General features: G+C 40.9%; 1 long non-coding RNA gene across 1 annotated transcript; it reads left to right on the top strand.

Annotated features, from left to right (window-relative positions):
* The first annotated feature begins 9,685 nt into the window (after positions 1 to 9,685).
* LOC119726594 lies at positions 9,686 to 18,124 on the top strand. The gene is made up of 2 exons (XR_005270839.1): positions 9,686 to 10,733; positions 12,003 to 18,124. It is a non-coding gene; the product is annotated as an uncharacterized LOC119726594 (long non-coding RNA).
* The last annotated feature ends 1,276 nt before the right edge of the window (positions 18,125 to 19,400 follow it).

Here is a 19,400-nt window from a genome sequence, read left to right as displayed (position 1 = left end):
TATTGTGAGGCTTGTGAAGATGGTAAGCGCAATTCTTGCAATGGCAGCTAATTGCGGGGGCATCCCTGCTGTTTGCTCCTGCGCCATGCTCTTGTATTGGGGCTTCTGCTGGAGTTGCTCTCCTTGTGAAGGCATCCCTGCCAGTTGCTCCTGTGCCTTGCTTGTGTGTTGGGGCTCCTTGCAAAAGCATCCCTGCCGGTTGCTCCTGTGCCTTGCTTGTTGGGGCTTCTGCCGGAGTCGCTCTTCTTGCGAAGGCATCCCCGCCGGTTGCTCCTGTGCCTTGCTTGTGTGTCATGTGTGTTTGGGCTCCTTGCGAAGGCATCCCTGCCAGTTGCTCCTATGCCTTGCTTGTGTGTTGGGGCTTCTACTGGAGTCGCTCTCCTTGCGAAGGCATCCCCGCCAGTTGCTCCTACGCCTTGCTTGTGTGTTGGGAATCCTGCTGGAGTTGCTGTCCTTGTGAAGGCATCCCTGCCAGTTGCTAATGTATGTATGTGCATGTAGTAACAACATTCTTCCTTTTTAGAGCCGCATTGAAACTTTAGAGCCGCATTGAAACGCATTGAGCCTGTGCTTGTGTTTAAACAACTACTTGCATTTAAAAGACTCTCTGATCCAAAGACTACCCGTCCATAGTAAACCCGGAAACCTTTCTTTCCTTCTGTTTCCCACTTAAAAATGATATATTAGACTTTGTGTTGCCACTGATGGCAGTGTACACTCTTCGAAGACATATGAACCTTCATTTTGCACTCGATGGCATCTTCTGTCATTTCACTGTCTCTTGAGGTCATACCTTATTATGAAGCTGTGGCACATCTTTGTTGGGTGTCTGCTGTTATTGCAACAGGTTATTTCCTAAAGAGGCTGAAGCTCCCGGAAGACTATTTTCTGGGCCAATGAGCAGCACATAAATAATACGTAATGTTGAGACAGGTGTCTGAGAGTCCTCAATAACTAGTACCATCTTGGATGGAATGTTGTTTCAAACATGTCAAAACACTGATGTCAGTTTCGAAGAAGCCTGTGTATGGTATAGCATATCTGCTTCTTTCAGTTGACTGATGATTTTGTGAATATTGAGTCCCACGTATCATTCTATTTAATTAATGGTTCATATTTTCAAAAGCAAAGCAAGAGATGGACCGAAGCAGACCCCAATTTCTAACATAATCTGCCATGTGGATGAGTTGATGGACATTGTATGTTACATACTTAATGCCATACAAAGTCTCGAAATATAACACATTTTGCGTCGGAAGTCTTTCTGCGTGATTAATTGATGCAGAGAGGATAAACATACAAATGTAGCTGTGACAAAATGCCTCCAGTGTTTGAAGTATGACAATTGAAGAAATTTCTCTGTATAAACGATAGGGGAATAACGAAAATGCCTGGATCACCACTCATGGGCCTTCCAATATTTTTGCTGTATGAGTGATCTTGTTAGACTTGTGAATTTAGAACTTGGTTTACATGCACTTAATATTTTGTTCAAAGTACAAAGCCTGTGCCCTCAAGCCACATACATGTATGTTAAAGTTCTCCTAATGCCAAGACATAGGGTATGCATATCATCGACAACTTGAACAAATTCTGAAATTGTATTAAAATGCAACAGGAGCAAAATCATTGAAGGCCCTTATACGCCATGAGTTGGTTAATTGGACCGTACCGCTTATTGAGCATCTTCTTTGAAAGAATGTTCATCTCGTTTAGTAGGCAACTTGCCCATCTGCTGAATTGGGTACGCGCACGTATGTGCTCACTACCTGTTTGTACAGTTTCACCAGGATGGAGGCACCACAAACAACCATACTTGCCATTGAATTGCATGATGTTTTGCAGCTGGCATCTAGCCACGCTGTCACAGGCCAACGGATCAGGGAAAAGTCTTGTTTTCTAGGCTCCTCAGAAATGGTGTAAGAACAACATTCTGGTGATGGCATAACCCCCCCGCCCCCCCGGCAAATAATACTCTAGCTGACGTTCCACGACCTTGACTGCCTCATAAGCTTCTGAATATTGAGGAAGTCTGCTCATGTCTCATTTGGGTCTGTTAACTTTGCATATGTGGTATCCCTCTTCACCTCGTTTGTGAATGATGTTGTGTCAAATCCATGGATGAGGGTGTTGCACTCTGCTTCTTTCAGTTGATCGACTGATGATTTTGTGAATATTGAGTCCCACGTATCATTCTATTTAATTAATGGTTCATATTTTCAAAAGCAAAGCAAGAGATGGACCAAAGCAGACCCCAATTTCTAACATAATCTGCCATGTGGATGAGTTGATCGACATTGTATGTTACATACTCAATGCCATGTAAAGTCTCGAAATCTAATACAAATTGCGTCACAAGTATTTCTGCGTGATTAATTGATGCAAAGAGGATAAACGTAGCTGTGACAAAATGCATCCAGTGTTTGAAGTATAACAATTGAAGAAGTTTCTCTGTGACAATAGGGGAATAATGAAAAAGTTTGGATTCTACTCATAATGGGCCCCTCCAATATTTTCGCTGTATGAGTAATCTTGTTAGACCTGTGATTTTAGAACTTGGTTCACATGCACTTAACCTTTCGTTCAAAGTACTTAATTGATTGCCAATGTAATATACGACATGATTGTGCCCTCAAGCGACATGCATGTGTCAAAGTTCTTCCAATGCCAAGACATAGGGTATGCATATAATCGACAACTTGAACAAATCCCGAATTTGTTTTAAAATGCAACAGGAGCAAAATCACTGAAGGCTCTTTTATGCCATGAGTTGGTTTATTGGACTGTACCGCTTATTGAGCATCCTCTTTGAAAGAACGTTCATCTCGTTTATTAGGCAACTTGCCCATCTGCTGAATTGGGTAAGCGCGTGTGTGCTCACTACCTGTTTGTACAGTTTCACCAGGATGGGAGGCATCATGAACAACCATACTTGCCATTGAATTGCATGATGTTTTGCAGCTGGCATTTAGCCAGGCTGTCACAGGCCAACGGACCAGGGAAAAATCTTGTTTTTCTAGTCGTTTTAGTTTGATCTTCCCATGAAATTCCCTCACTACTGAGAATATTCATCCCTTCTACAATGGGTTTAAGGAAAGAGGGAAATTGAGGCTTCCCACTACCAAACCGCAAACTGCCCATCAAGATACATATACGCTCCCTCCTCAATGGATAAGGCAGTTCATTGATCATAAGGACTGGTCAAATCGAAAAATGTGAAGATGAAAACATCGCTGCCCCATCTCATCATCATGTAACGCTATCGTCTTCACCCATCGGCAACTGCTTGTAGGACTTCCCTTGTCAAGTCACACAAGTCACAAGTTTCTCTTATGTTCGTTTGGACGTCTGGATCTTGCAACGGATATTTGATTTTCTTGTCAATATTAAAAATTAGAAAGTACTTACATGTACCACTGCTGACACTTGCATCATGGTCTACAAGCAGCCCACAGTCAGTGCATAGGTCAGACTCCACTGTCTTTGTACTCCTAATGTGTATGTCTCTTTTTCAGATGCAACTTGTATTGCTACATGGATGGTGGCTACCTTTTGTTGTGCTGTCATATTTAAACATCAGGTTTTCTTGACCTTTCAATTCCTCTCTTTGTGACCGCTTTCATCTCTGAGGCAACTCACTGGTGACAACTCTTTGATGGGAGCGGCCCATCAAACCCCATGTCAGTCAGTGTAATCACATGGCTAATTGCTAGTCCAACATTTCCCTCTGCAAAATCAAGTTCCTGTGATAAAGATGTATAATGTTCACAAACACTGTCAGAGAGTGAAAAAAATAAACAGGAAAAAGTGAAGTCGTTTTTAGAGGGCATACAAACACATTTGAAATGCAAAAGATACAAAAACAAAGATATTGAATTAAATGTATCTTCATGCCTTAAAAAGGGGAGAAAAGGTGGTCTTTTAAACCAATCATCTGTAGTAATGTGTAAGGAACCAGTGCTCTATACCCATGTTTTCCATTGAACTGCTTAAAATCCTGTAACATGCATCTTGCCACTGAATCACAGGTGCAAACTGGTGTGAACACTTTTTAAAACTTTCTGCACACCCGCGTTGGGTTTCACCCAATGAAACAATCCCTGGACAAATCATTCAACTCCTCAACAAATGGTTGCAAGGAAAACTGAAGGACCTTGCTTGCCACTGCCAAATCACATGCCAGCCAATGTATAAAATATGTTGTCTTTGCGAAGTTTGGGAAGTAACTCGTTGATGGCGCACTTAATTGGCCATGTTGAAACATTTGATGACATAAAAAAACAGGCATTCCATCACTATTCCATGACGACGAAACACTAACTGCATCATTTACATGTACATGTAGCTCTGGAACTTTTTTAATACATGTAATATATGTACCATCACAAATATCCTCTATGTTATCTACATGTATATCCATTTTCTGTCTTGAGAATCTGTAGTTCAGCTTCTCAGATATGCTAGAGTCTTGGAACAATTCGATCAACTGTTCTCTTACAGAATTTATAATGAAGAATGTCCCCTCTTTAACTAGATTAGTTCTCACATGTTCTTTGTTACAAGTAATACATGTTACAATTAAGCAATCCTCAGCGACAATCCTCAGTGACATCCCTCAGTGACATGCCCTGATAACAGTCAGGGCAATAATAGCGCAAGTTGAATTCTCCTTGCTGTTGTGAACATAGTTGTTTAATATGTACAGTGTACTTGGTATTTTATTTTGACCAACAACAGTGTCAGTTAACTTTAACAGATCTTGCTGTGCAACTTTGGTGAGTGAATGCCTTAAAGCATATGAGTAAATCGTTGTGACAATTTGACAGACTGTTATGGGGTGAACCTTCAAAAATAGGCCGGTCTTGAACAGTGAATGGATTCAGAAAGGCACAGTTGTACGGGAAAGGTTGCAAAATAAAACAAAACAATTCCGTCGTGGGGTCCATTATTGAAAGAAAAAAGAGAACTTGCCTAAATTGTCCATCAAACATTCTAAAATTGTTTCACTCCTGTGAGACATTTTGTGCACCCTTTCATTGTGGCTTAAATCTTCTGGAGTTGCTTAGCTTTTCACTGGCATGCTTGTTGAATTCAGCAGTGGTGTAGGTAGGGTAAACCTTCTTTATGTATTCTGTAAACAAATGAAAAGAAAATACAGATATTTGAAAAACAAACGAAGGTGGTATATTGATTTACATGATTTCTCATCATTTATTGCTCATTCTTTCAAAAAATTACACATTGCCAGGTAAAAATATACTCATGAGTTCCTGTTTTAGGATTCTCCTCTTGACTTTAGCAACTCTAAAGTGTATTATAGATCTTACATGTATGATACACATACATATATGATACATATACATGTATCTGCAATGGACAGTAAGCTTATGTGGGCTGTACATTTTCAAACAATTAAGTATTTCATTTACAGCGTGCATAGTGCTTAGGATTAACATTTACCTTTCATTGCTAGAATTCTGTCAGCAGGGAGGGCAGACTTGGGAGTTGAACTTTTGTGCAGCTTGCACTTGGTCTCGTAAAGGGAATGCGTTGAAAATTCTTCAGCAGTGAAAGTGGCTGTCATCCCATTCAGGAGCTTCCTTGGGCCATCCTCCTTTATCAGCGATATCTTGGCAGCCGACAAGATAACTGGCCCATCTGCCAAGGTCAACTACGAATAAAACACAACAAAGTTTCATGTATTAGAGTTTGTGTGAAGCCACCAAGTCACATAAAACAATTTCACAATTCGAGTGGATATTATTATGACAAACAGTTTTCAAAGTGTACTTTGTGATCTAGCTACAGCTTGGCATGTGGTTCAACCAATATGCATTATAAAATTCAAGCATTCCTGGATTTTGCCATTGATGGAGGTAACACAAGGCTCTTCTCCCTGTTCTCTTGTACTTTACATTCAGAGTGCCCTAATTCTGATTCAGCGTCCCCTCGGGCACCAGGGTTTGCTGTTGGCCGTTTCCCGAACCCGATCCGATCCTGCGATCAGGTTTCTTGCAGTCACGGGCAAAATGCCCCTTCTTTTGACAGTTGAAGCAAGTCAACTCTTTCTTCCAGTTGGCACTATCCAGTGTCCCTGTCCCATTTCCGGTTGTGCGTCGAGCCACCTTCAGTTTAGAATCAATGAGCTCGCTCATCTTTTTCTCTAACTGCTTTTGGCTCTCTTCCATGGTCACTTTGAATTCTTCAAAGTAATTTCGACCTACCTCCCCATCTACTGCACAGGCATACTTCTGAGTTTTCCTGCCCCCTCTTTGCTCCTCAATCTTCACAAAATTCTCAGTGGCTATTGCAGCCTGTATTGCTTCGTCAAGCGTCTTGGGCCTTGCCCTAAATATGCCCTCCCTTGTTGCTTGATCTTCTACTGCATCCGAGAAATGGCCCTTGGCCAACCGTTCCCGGCCTTCATCATCAAATTCTGGGTACGACAAGGCTGCCTCACAGCTTGTCCCAATTCTTGCAGGCTTTCTTTTGGTCCCTGCTTTCGGTGACGGAGCTCCATCAGGTGATTCTCTGCCTGATGACCTGGCCCAAATCTCCGCTTCAACAAGCCGATCAACTCCTTGTAGGAATATTTCTTCCCTTCTCTATCCTTATTGCCAAGGACTTTCAGTGCAGTCCCTTGCAAACTAGCAGCCAAAAACACGGCAGCCTGTTCATCGGTCCATTCATTTACCAACCGGCAGGACTCAAAATGTTCCTTGTAGTCCTTCCAAGGGGTTTTCCCATTGAAGCGGTCTGGGGTTATATTGGGTTTCCTCAAAACCCCTCCCAACCTAGCCTTGAGTGCCTCAGCTCCTATTATTCGTTCATCTCTTTCAACGGCCATGGCATGATCGGGGATGGCGCCTCAGCCTCCTCTGTCGCCTTTTTCTTAGCCACATTTTCCTTAATGTCACTGTCCTTAATGACCGTTGACTGTTTCTGTGGGGCCCAGCCCACAGCACCTTTGAACACAAATGAATTAGTCACTCTTGCTGGTGTTTTGTAGGACGACTTTTCTAGTGTCCGTCTCTTCTTTACACTTTCTTTGTGATCGGAACCCATACTCATATAACCTGATGTGAGCTTGGATGCCACAGGTGCCATGCGAAACTTTACTTCTGCATCACCTGCATCAGGTGTCTGCCATGCACGTGTATTTTTTCTCTCTTCTCTCTGCCGATACAGTTGGAGCTCTCTCTCCAACATGTCTGCTTTTTCTTCCATGTGTTGTTTCTCTAATTACAAACGCTCAAATTCTATTCTGGACTGTTCTAACTCATCCTCACCATGCTGCACATCTATTCTCAATTGTGCCAGCTCTTCTTCATAGTCCATGGCTGAAGTATTTGCTTCCATTTGGCAACAATCAACAGTTGCACGTCTGCTCAGCCCACCACTCGAGTGTGCTATTTCTCAATTTTTCAATCAGCCAATTATAACTCCCACTTACTCATGCATTTCTACAATTCTTGCTGTATGGTCACCCTCAAGTGCCACATTCAACTCTTTTCTCAGCTACTGCCGTATGGTCACCCTCAAGTGCCACATTCACACAAAAAATACATTAAATCTACCAATTCACATGTGACAGACTGCCCTGCTGCTTGTGCAAAATTTACAGTGTCAACCTGATTCCCATCCTTTCTAGTGAACCATTGCCTATCCCACTTCTGACACCATATGTGGCGACCCTGACCCGGTGCTATGAAAGTTCCTGGCCTTGGCAGCGAGCGGTCTAGCTTAGGCCAAGAGAGCAGATCCGTTTCGGGGAAATCTACCGCCAGGCAATGGGCACAATCACATAAGGGGGAATATAATCAGTTTAAATGACACAGAAACATGCGAGCACTCAAGTCTAATGAATTGGAGGCGTTAATAAATTACCAATGAATGTCACTTTAATCATGAATTCAACTTCGCCTATCAATACAATGTAATAACTATTACATTACATAAGAAGAATTCATAAAACCCATTTAACAGGTGTCCCCTTTATCAGGTGCACCAGGTGCTCAGTTTTCTGTCTGTAGCGCTCTTCACTGGTTTGTAATCGTTTAAAGTCTGAGCTCTTCTTTTCACGTCTTTCTTTTAAAAGATGTTTTGACTCACTTCTGTCTCTTTTTTTTGGGACAAGCTTTTTTCCAACCCTATTATCGTTATCGTGGCCTACTGCTCTCTCAGCTCATGTTCTTGAGTTCTCACTTCTTTCTCTAAGGTAGATGCTGCTGTAGAAATTACTTGCTGTTGTACATTAAGGGATCTCATCTGTTCAAGTTCCTTTTTTTTTATGAATGTCCTTCCCCTAGTACATGTAGCATGGGAGGGGCCTGGAATTTCTACCGATGTGGAGAGTACATCATTTTCAAGAAATTACAAATTTCCTCTTTATGGCTTTTTCCAGGACGATTGCTCTCTTCTCACGTAGTGATGATTTGGCGTGCTGACACTGGGTTGCAACTGATATGCTATTGGATTTTGGCGCATCTGAATAACAGCTTCATAATAACACCTTCATCTTTACATGCCATAGACTTTTATCATGCTGCCACCATTTCAGTCATGTTCCCTGTATCCAACAGTACTGAATGATCATGTTTTTTTTTGTACAAAAAGGAACCAGACTATGTTTTTCCTTCCAGCCTTGCTTTGGTAAGATGGTCGCAACATGATCATGGTCTATTATGTTATGAAAATTAAGTGATTAGTATACCGGCAACAAATTAGAACTTAACAATTCAGATTTTTCTTCTTCTCAACCCACCAAAGCTTAACCCACTGTCCTTCAGCTATCTCAGTGCCTGCAACTCAGTATCATGGATGTCTAGTTCTGTCTGTGTAGCCTATGTTTACATGTGAATGTTCACGTATGATTCATTGCACAGCTACAACAAATATGTAATGTGCAATACAACTTCAAAACGTAATATGAACCTGTAAATTACATGTACCTGATCACTGTGAGTTAGGCATTCTGGCATTATTACAACAGTGAGCAATTAAAATGCATACATTATGTACAACACATGTTTATCAAACTGAAAACCTTGAGGTGAACACATTTGTCTTAAGAAATACATGTAACTTGAATTTATTGCAATGAAGAATACTGTCGTAGTTCAATGGGAAGATTGTTCCAGAGTTTGGGAACGGCATGTGAGATGAACAATCCCTGTGAGTGATGTGTTCTTGGTTGATTTCTCTTCACTCAAAGTGGAAATAAAGTGCTTGTATGTTTCCTGAAAGATGATCTTGTCATTTTCTGGATTTCTTATTTTTTTCATCCTTCCCAGACAGCAAGCATACGTCAATCCGACGTTAACTCAACGTCACGAATTCACGAAGGACACATTGGATCAACGTCAGACACCAACGTCAGTCCAACGTAAACTTGCACTGCTGATTCACGTTGGCCTAACGTTGTTTGTACGTTGGCCGGAACGTTGGACAGACGTTATTTCACCCATTTTCTGACCTTATATGTTACGTCATACCAACGTTGTTTGTAGGTTGGCATTAACATTGGATCAACTTCGTTGCGCTTATTTCCCAACCTTCTTTCCACGTCATATCAACGTTGGCCTAACATTGTTTTTACGTCGGCCCGAACGTTGGACGAACGTCTATTTCACTCATTTTTTCCGACCGTATTTTTACGTCAAAACAACGTTGTTTGTACGTTAAACGTTTGATAGACGTCTTTTCGCTCAATTACCAACCCAAATTTCCACGTCATACTAACGTCAAACACCAACGTTTGTCCAACGTAAACTTGCACTGCTGATTCACGTTGGCCCAACGTTGTTTGTACGTTAATCTGAAGGTTGGGCAAACGTCATTTCACTCATTGTCCGTCCTTATTTCTTATGTCACATCAACGTTGGTAGTCAGTTGGTGTTAACGTCAAAACAACGTTGTTTGTACGTTAGCGTTAAACGTTTGATTACCAACCCAAATTTCCACGTCATACTAACGTCAAACACCAACGTTTGTCCAACGCAAACTTGCACTGCTGATTCACGTTGGCCCAACGTTGTTTGTACGTTGGTCTGAACATTGAGCAAACGTCATTTCACTTATTGTCCGACCTTATTTCTTACGTCACATCAACGTTGGTAGTCAGTTGGCGTTAACGTTGGATAAACGTCATTTCGCTCAATTCTCAACCTTTTTTTTCACGTATCAACGTTGGCTCTACATTGTGTGCACGTTGGCCTGAACGTTGGACAAACGTCATTGCACTCATTTTCCGACCTTATTTTTAATGTCATATCAACGTTGTTTGTACGTTGGCGGGTAAACGTTGGATAAAGGCCATTTTGCTCATTTCCACGCCACATAAACGTTGGCCCAACATTGTATTTTCTACGTCACACCAACATAATTGCAATTTTTGTCACCACGCTTACTGTATTCAAGAGTACATGTATAATGTAATCAGCTGAGGGTATATCTAGTCACCTCTCATTCCTAACATAAAAATTGAGAACTGAACAAACTAACTTAATTAGCTTACTCGATCTAAAGGAAGAAAACCAAGAAGCTATATAGTTTAGTTACATGTTAATAAAATTTATTTTAATGACTGTTAACAAAGATCAGTACGACGCATGTAAGTGGAAAGTTATGGCCAATATAACACGAACACATTTTTTTTTATCAGTGTCGTTTTAAAGGGAATTAATGTACATCGTTGTCCGGAACTTTGTTACACGGTCTATATGCTGTAGCGGGTGGACGGGTGTCGGACACTTCGCCCCATTTCCACGTCGCCCCATGTCACTTCGCCCCTAACCACTTCGCCCCATCCCCACTTCGCCCCATTCCCACTTCGCCCCATCCCCGCTTCGCCCCATTCCCACTTCGCCCCATTCCCGCTTCGCCCCATCCCCGCTTCGCCCCATCCCCACTTCGCCCCATCCCCACTTCGCCCCATGTAGTATGAAAATGGTGAAGGCTAGGGGTGCAGACCAAATAAACAGCCAAAGACCCCAGATAATAAATGCTCCCAATTCTAGAAACTCAGGAAAAATACAAACTCTCTGATGAGGTGCTCGAGACACAGATGAGAGAAATGATGGCTCTATCCCATTCAGAGACGCCTCTCCTATTGGCTTGTGAATAAAAAATGTGCTTAAGGCCAAAAAAAAAAAAGTCTCCGGTTTCTGGTATGGAGCTTGTCCAAAAAGTGGTGCGGCGACACGGCTTTTTTTTTTTTTTTACCTGACTTTTTTGCTTCAAATGTCGACTGATGACTGCAAATGGCGCCCCACTAAACTTAGTGCAAATATATGGGAGTTCAGAGAGGCTACATTAAGCTTATTCTCGATCATAACCCCATCTAAAACACGTTAAAATTGTGCAGCAGCAGAATTCCAGTCAAACCAGTGAGTTTGGCGGTTTTGAGACATCATCTTTCATTGAAAAAAAAATGGGTCAGTGAGTTAAAAGGAACTCACTGCCTTGAGGGAAAGTGTTCCGTCAAAATTTGTCTGATATGTGACACTTACAACTTCATTTAGATGAGATCGGTTCCTCCAACATGTCCAAGAGTGAAATTAGGATGTCAAAGGTAATGTCGTTCTCAGATAAGTGGGAGACGGGTTGGTATAGCGCCGGGTTGGGAACAAAGTTAGATCCAGTTTACTTCAAGCAAATTTTTTCTCGGTAGGGAAGAGTGATAGCTTGAGAGGTTGGTTATGAATTGTTCATTTGGTGGGCTAATTATTTCCGTTGGTTAGCAATTAGTGAATCTGTTGGAATTGTTTTTAAGCCAATAAAATAGATGAGATTTTTTTTTACATGTAACGGCTGGGGCGAAGTGGGGATGGGGCGAAGTGGGGATGGGGCGAAGTGGGAATGGGGCGAAGTGGGAATGGGGCGAAGTGGGGATGGGGCGATGTGGGAATGGGGCGAAGTGGGGATGGGGCGATGTGGTTAGGGGCGAAGTGACATGGGGCGACGTGGAAATGGGGCGAAGTGTCCGACATTCGCTGTAGCAGTGAGTCGTGACTCCGTGAAGAGGTCAAAGAACCAATTTTCCTAGCGACCACTTTATGTTGCATGAAAACGTACACGTTGCGCATATATCTAGCTAGACATAGCAAAGATTGCAGTTTCACAAACTGTCATTGTACAGTAAACAAAAATAACAATAAAACTGATGACTCTGGTTGCAGGGAGATGTAAAACAACCAACATTTTCTTATAATTTTTCTAAATTTCGCACTGGAAAATAACCATTGTAACAAGCTATGTTAAGTGCACGAAAGAGGGAGTAATTGTTAAATGCACTGTGCTGAACCATTGCTCATGAAGTCGGCGTGACTTCACACGCATTATGCACACCAAAGGATTGGATAGTTAAAAGTCCAACCAAAAAAAAAGGAATTATTGGCGGGCTGCTGCAAACAATGTGAGCACCGGAGCTATTAAGGCATAACTATGCAAATATGGGTGTGATATTTAGTACCCCTGAACTGGTCTTCTTGACAATGTGTCGTGACGTGATTGTCAAATAATGATTTCAATAAATTGAGCTCTTAATCATTTTTACATGTTCGTATTGTTTATGACAATTGCTACCAAGTATACATTTGTATCGTACCTCATCTAATATGACACAGCATGATTTCTTCCACTCTGCCACATTATATTTATTTATTTATTTATTATCCACATCCAACAGCAGAACAAACCGCCAATTACAGGACTGGTTAATATATATCATTATATGATGATTGCGGCATGTTGTGCAGTCGTTTCCTGCAAATTGCCACCTGAACATAAACATAACCGATATATAGGTTTTGGTATTTACAATAAAGTAAAATGCAACTCACGAAATATAATTGTAACAATTTGTATTCTTGTCAGGGATAACAGGTCCATTTGGCATGTATAAAGCCAAGATCTAAAACTTCAAAATGCGTGTCAATACGATATGACGATGTGTGGTTCAGTTCATATAGTTTGAACGTCAGTACAGTTTAGATCAGTTCGCAATAACGTTGCGTCAGTATAAGTTGCAGAACTTAACTCTGTGTGATACAAGTTCATTTTTGAATTGGATATTTCTCATCAATTAAACAAAGTACCCACCTTGTCCTTAAACGAAATCTCGTGTCTCAGTTGTCCTGTGCGGTTGTGTTCGTTGGACAACCAAAGCTTTGCTCTGTATTCAGTCCTGCATAGACTACGCACCTCCTGGCCAGGAGTTGTCCCTTTTCGGGTTGCTCCTTTGAAAGCGCCTTCATAGCCAGGAAGCAGTGCTGGCCTCCAATCACAGTGTAGCGATACCCATTAGCCTGTGTGAATGTTTTGAAATGGCATTGTTTTATGGAAATAATTGATATGCATGTACACCACTGGTCTAAATCTGTGCCGGCGAGGGGGGGGGGGGGGGGAGACAAAAATCAAAAAATTGGCAGACCGTGGACATTTGAAACGTGCATCTTTTTATTACTAGACTTGCAGTTACTTAAAAACAGCACATTTAAGCTTTTGTACTTGTTCCCCTCAATTTTACCCTCAACCTACAAACAATAGTTACAACAAAATAAGGGAGCAAATGAGACACGGTGGCTTTTTATTTCGTGAAATAGCCGCTTAAACACAAGCTCTTTTGAAATAAACGAAAGAAACATGTCATTGGCAATCCTGTTTTATGGTGTGTGCACATTAATATATAAGGATCGAAATCGGAAGATGAGAATGGTTTGGAGGGTTCAGCTGTCCCTGACCACCTTCCAAAAATCATAAATCAAGATTATGCTGGAAGAGTTCAGGGATTTTGGGGAGAAATGTGCTTTGCCAACCTCTGGAAACGTCTCATAATCATTTACATGGCGCTTAGACATAACATTAATTACCTTCTTTTGGTCATATTCTTTTACTCCAACATTCTGAACATGTAGCAGCAAGGCCTGGTGTGTGTTGTCCACGAACTCCCTTACTCTTGTTGTCAGGGACTTGCAGAAGGTTTTGTCCACGGTTCGGGCTTGTTCGCCTAACTCCATATTTGATAAATTTATCAAAATATTGGTGGCTGAAATAAAAAGAGTTGCACACAGGACAATTTTGTGAAAGACGATCATGAAATAGTCAACACCAGTATTAAGCAACAAGTCCCATTCACACTATATCAGTAAAAGTTTACTCTTCTTTTGAGTTTAATTTAATAGTGAGTGAAGGATGACCCTTAGCCACACTTATTTATGCATGTTATTAGATCCAGCATGCTTTCCGATTCATTTTGTGCTTTTGCCGACCGGATGATAATGTACATTTGTCTTTATCTTATTTACTTTTCATTGCTATAAAGGACAACATTCAAAACATATTGATCGTTTTACTATGATCGTGAATTCAGTTGAAAAAAAATTAAATAAATATAATGTAAAACAGAAGATATTCATGGAGTCTCATACATTTCATTCACATCTGGACAATGTAATTCATAATTCCGATCATGTTGAGGTCCAAAATCAGGGAGTTCTTGTGTTAATGCTCTTCCCCAATATTGAAATGATCTCATAACCAATCAAGTCTGTGGAGGGGATTCTTTGCAGAAACCGTTTTATAACAAATTTTGAAGTTGTGGACGGACTTGCATCTGGCTCTAGCATGCATGAGCTGCATGGATCAGGTGAAGATGTAGCCGGTTCTGTAGAAAAAAAAGCTGCAGATGGAGTAGACTCTGGGTTGGGAGAAGCTTCAGAGGGGTCTTCATGGTTGTAGATAAGTGCTTGACAGATACTTTCAAACTTTCTTCTTTCATTGTCTTGTGTCAGTTTTCTTTAATATTTGCTGAGGCTTCTGACCACCAAAATATTTACCCGTGATAAATGTGCAGATATACCAAACTTTGCTTTGACACTTTGAAAAGTTTGATGGCAGAGCGTTCATTCTAAACATAGACAAACAATGCATGTCTATTCCTTAGTCCATCGTCAGGCACTGCACTAAAAGTTCCTGTCAAATACTCAACTGTCGAGTCATGCCAAGTTTTACAGACAGGACCCGTCTCCTTTTCTTCTTTTGAGGCATGACTAGAAACAGAAAAAAACAAACAGATATGGTGGGGAAAAAAATTCTTATGCCAGCAGCAACAGCGTTTCTCCTGACACCAGTTGAAAAATAAATATTTTTATGCAAAATGTACACTGCAAAAAAAATGTTTTCTTATAAGAAAATATTTCTTGAAATTTTCTTAGATTTTTCTTAAAATATTCTTGTTTCAAGATTTTTTTAAGAAACTAAGAAAACTTTTCTAGGGCATAAGAAAAATTTTCTTGAAATGAACTGGCTGCATGGAAAACTAGAAAATATTTTATAATGAAGGACACCTTCGTTCATGACATGCATGATATCTTGAGTCAACATTGTAGTCACATCAAAACCATGAAGATTGTTGAGTACACTTCTTCTATTAACACCAAATGTTGTCTTCAAGTGATTTTTCATGTACTCTGTTGCGGCAGTTTCAATTTCTTGGCAATATTGTGTGGATGCATGTATTATTAAAACAATGATACAGATTGTATAGGAACATATAAGAATTATAATCACAGTGGACCTTTTTTTATCTGTCATAACATTGTTAGTTTCCATGTTAATCAGAACAAAAATGTATTTACTGAAAACAGTTAGTTCAAACATGCTTTAAAGAAATAAAGAAAGATTGATGCTGATGATAAAGATAATAATGAATCAATGTTAGATTCATTGTATTTCTGCAGTCCATGATGACAACCACATTGGGAAACAATTATCAAAGTGTTACTCCAACCTGAGATATGACTTTCCCAACCCGTCGCTTCTCCTCACCACCATCCGTTGAACATAGATGGCTGACCCACTTTACCACTATAGGAGTTGCTGGGGCTACCTCCTTGAACCATCATCTGACTCAGCCTGCTGGGCTTGAAAACGAAATGACTCTGAATTGAGCTTCAGATTGCCTTTCAACTCCTCAAGACCCAATGCAATTTATTCTTTGAAAAAGCCAAAAACATGTTCATCCTTGTTGACAGGTATTTGCTGTAAAACGTGTTGACGAAAGCTCAGCTGTGCCTTCAGAGACTTCAGCTTTACCTTCAAGAGATACCACATATTCATAAACTTCACGCACATTTCTGCCAGAGTCCCCAGTTTGTACTGTTCACGTCTCTGTACACGTTTTATCTTGATCTACTCTGATTCAGCTAGGTGTGAAGTCCCTGGCATTTCCTCTGCAGGTTGCCTTTGTGCAAGTGACAATCTCATATACATGTACCATGTATGTTCCACTTAATTACAGTTGATTTACTTGGTAGATCTGTAAAATCTTTTCCAGCTAACTTTATGATAGTTTCAATCACAGATGGCACTGGTCTGGTTGATACATTCTGGTTTAACAGCTTGCACACACTCCTTCATTTTATCTGTATAGCTGCCACCACTATCGTTTGTTTGTACATGATCATTAACCATCTCTGGACACTTGAAGCCATTTATTTTCTTCTAAAATGTCATTTTTCTTCCTTGCGTTTCTTACATGTGCATTTATCTATTGCAGTTTGCAAGGCTGTGACCTTTCTTTTCAGTTCTCTGTTTTCTGCTTTTAGCTCTTCAACAGTGATGTCTTTATCATCACTGGCTAAAGTTGGGCTACTGTACAGTTGTTTTGCAAGAAAAATGATTTAATTATACACATTGTCGAAAGAGGGTAACATAATATGGCATTTTCATCATGAGGCAGCACACATGTACATTGTATCATCATAGCAAAGTTACAATCTAACCTTCACATGGAAAAAATAGCTTAGCAAATACACAATACATGAGTATAGTTTGACACGGCTGTGGGTAAAGTTAATGTTACCTGTGTCACGTCTGTTAATTAAACACATGTTACCATCAGATTCTCTGTTTCCCGACATATCTTCACAAACTTTACCAGTGGCTGTAATGAAATGTTTCACAATATGCTTGAAAAGAATTGTCTGACTTAGTAGCAGCTTACAGACAATGAAGTTATATAGTAATGGATGGAGTACATGCCTGTACCTAATGTACCTAACGTGATGCCTGGGACAACTCTGTGGGGGTTTCCTTGGTGATAACATGATACTTGAGTCACTTGTGATGTGTTCCTCTGGAAGGACGCGGGATTCGGGAAGGACAGTTTCGTCAGAGTTACTTTTGACGCGTTCTTCCTCTGGGAGGACAGGGGTTGAAGGCCGTGATAAATCAGCTGGAGAGTGAATAGTCGATGCGGATATGCATGAAGCAGGCATGCTGTGCGATAAATTGTGGGCGGGTGGAATTATAGATCGAAAAAAGGCTTATCTCAGGTTAACGTATTCTCGCACTCGCGTGCTGTTGCCGCCAGGAACTCCTCGAACCTCTCTCTTGTGACGGTCTCAAAAAAGCCCTATTGCCCTGCCTCTTTCCTTAAGTTGTATCGACGCAAGAGAGTGATGTAAGCAGAAACGTTTTAGTGTGTTGTGTTGAATTAGTTGATCTGCTAAAAACCAAAACATAAATTGCTTGCACTGTACTAGGAGGTTGCAGCCAAATAGAGAGGTGAACAAATAATTATTTGAACAAATAACGCTGTGAAAGTTTGAGCTCATTAGTTGGGGGCAGAGTTGATATCGAATGTGGCAAAACATTCCTTATCATTTAATATTTTGGTGTTGCCCTTAACCGACGTATAACCACTGTTTACTCAGTGTGTTATCACCGTGTGAAAGTTGGAAAAAGAATCACTCTGGTGGGACTCGAACCTCTGACCTCCTGCTTTCTACATGTTGTGCAGCCGTCTTACCACTCGACCACCGAGCTTGCGCGATCGGTTGGATGGTTTGAATCGGATGGAGCAGTGGGTACCGCAATGAAAGGGTTAAACTATTCGTATAGAATTGGGGCCGGGTGATGTAAATGTAACATTATTTTTTCCCTTCACCGACATCACCCCAACGCAAATTACATCTTATTCCTTATCATTGTTCATCACCTGTTACTTGTGATTCGACTTGTGATTTACCCGATAACAATTTTGTTGAGAGATAAGTACATGTTTTTGGTAATGGAATTGCTGCATTTTAATGTACGTAATAAATATTGAACAATGACCTCACCTCTCTTTTGACTCCTTAGTGGTTTTGATAGTGCCCGTTTTACCCCAAACCGCCCTAACTGATCCTTATCATATCCCAACCTTGACCTTGAAGGGATAACGATACGCAATGCTACTGTCGACGAATCAAAACCTGCTCCTGATCCATCTCCTCGAAATAGCAGTGAATAATGTATATTTATAAAGCGCACGTATTCAGACTATCCAACAGAATTTGGTTTTTACAGCGCTACATCATTGTTACCCCTGCTCGTTGGGCCGATGAAACATTCTAAATTCAGAAACAACTCCCTGGAAAGTATACCGCTCGATGCTGCCATTTCAGCGCAAATCAGGAAATCAACCACAATAACCATCTCTGCCTTCGCGGATACCCATTTTACTCCTAGGTAGAGAGAAGCAGTGAGTGACAAAGTGCCTTGTCCAAGGGCACACGTACCGTATACCCCAGGCTGGACTCGAACCCACAACCTCCATTGTGTAACATACGAAAAGATCTCGCAGTAATGAGTGACAAAGAGAAGCAATGAGTGACAAAGTGCCTTGCCAAAGGGCACACACACCGTACCCCTGGCGGACTGGAACCCATAACTTACATTGTGTAACGTACGAGAAATACTCGCAGACCACGAATTCAAATGCTCCAGACCACGAGGCCACGGCACGCCTCAGTAGAACAGTAGTACATGTACAGTACGCGGCATCTTATCCCCTGAACGTTTTGGTCAGCTTTGCATTTATGTCAATCTATGCCAACTGCCTGGTAGATTAGACATGTAATATCAAAGTTTGCATTCAGTTGACTGATTTTTAAATTTCTCTCAGTCGGATACCTTTTTAAACACCAAATATTCTTCCGAAAAAGACGAAAATCCCCCCCCCCCCCAAAAAAATACTTCTTGGGAGACAGTTTACACAATGGCACAAGAAGTTTATTGCACGTTTCAGTGATAAAAACATTTCGTTCTTAAGTGGACTCTTGTACGATTGTATTGTACCAATTATAAGGTACATGTATAGTAATGGCTATATTGCTAATGTGGCTACTTGATCAAGAATCATACAAGTGTAAAGGAAATTTATTACAAAGTTATGCATACAGTCATCTATGGTAAGAACACTCCTTTATGGTGAACACGCATTGCTAGTATCATAACCACATGTACCGGGCAAACTAATGTACTTGTTTTGTACAAAAACCGATTAACGGCAAGGGAGAGGTACTTAAGATGACTTCAAATTAATCCTGCACAAAGCAGTTTTCATTTCAAGTCGG

Source organism: Patiria miniata, unplaced genomic scaffold (genome assembly GCF_015706575.1).
Source record: "Patiria miniata isolate m_02_andy unplaced genomic scaffold, ASM1570657v1 HiC_scaffold_2, whole genome shotgun sequence".
NCBI classification, from domain to species: Eukaryota; Metazoa; Echinodermata; class Asteroidea; order Valvatida; family Asterinidae; genus Patiria; species Patiria miniata.
Note: the sequence above shows the minus strand (reverse complement) of the source record. Positions and strands in the feature narration are given on the sequence as shown.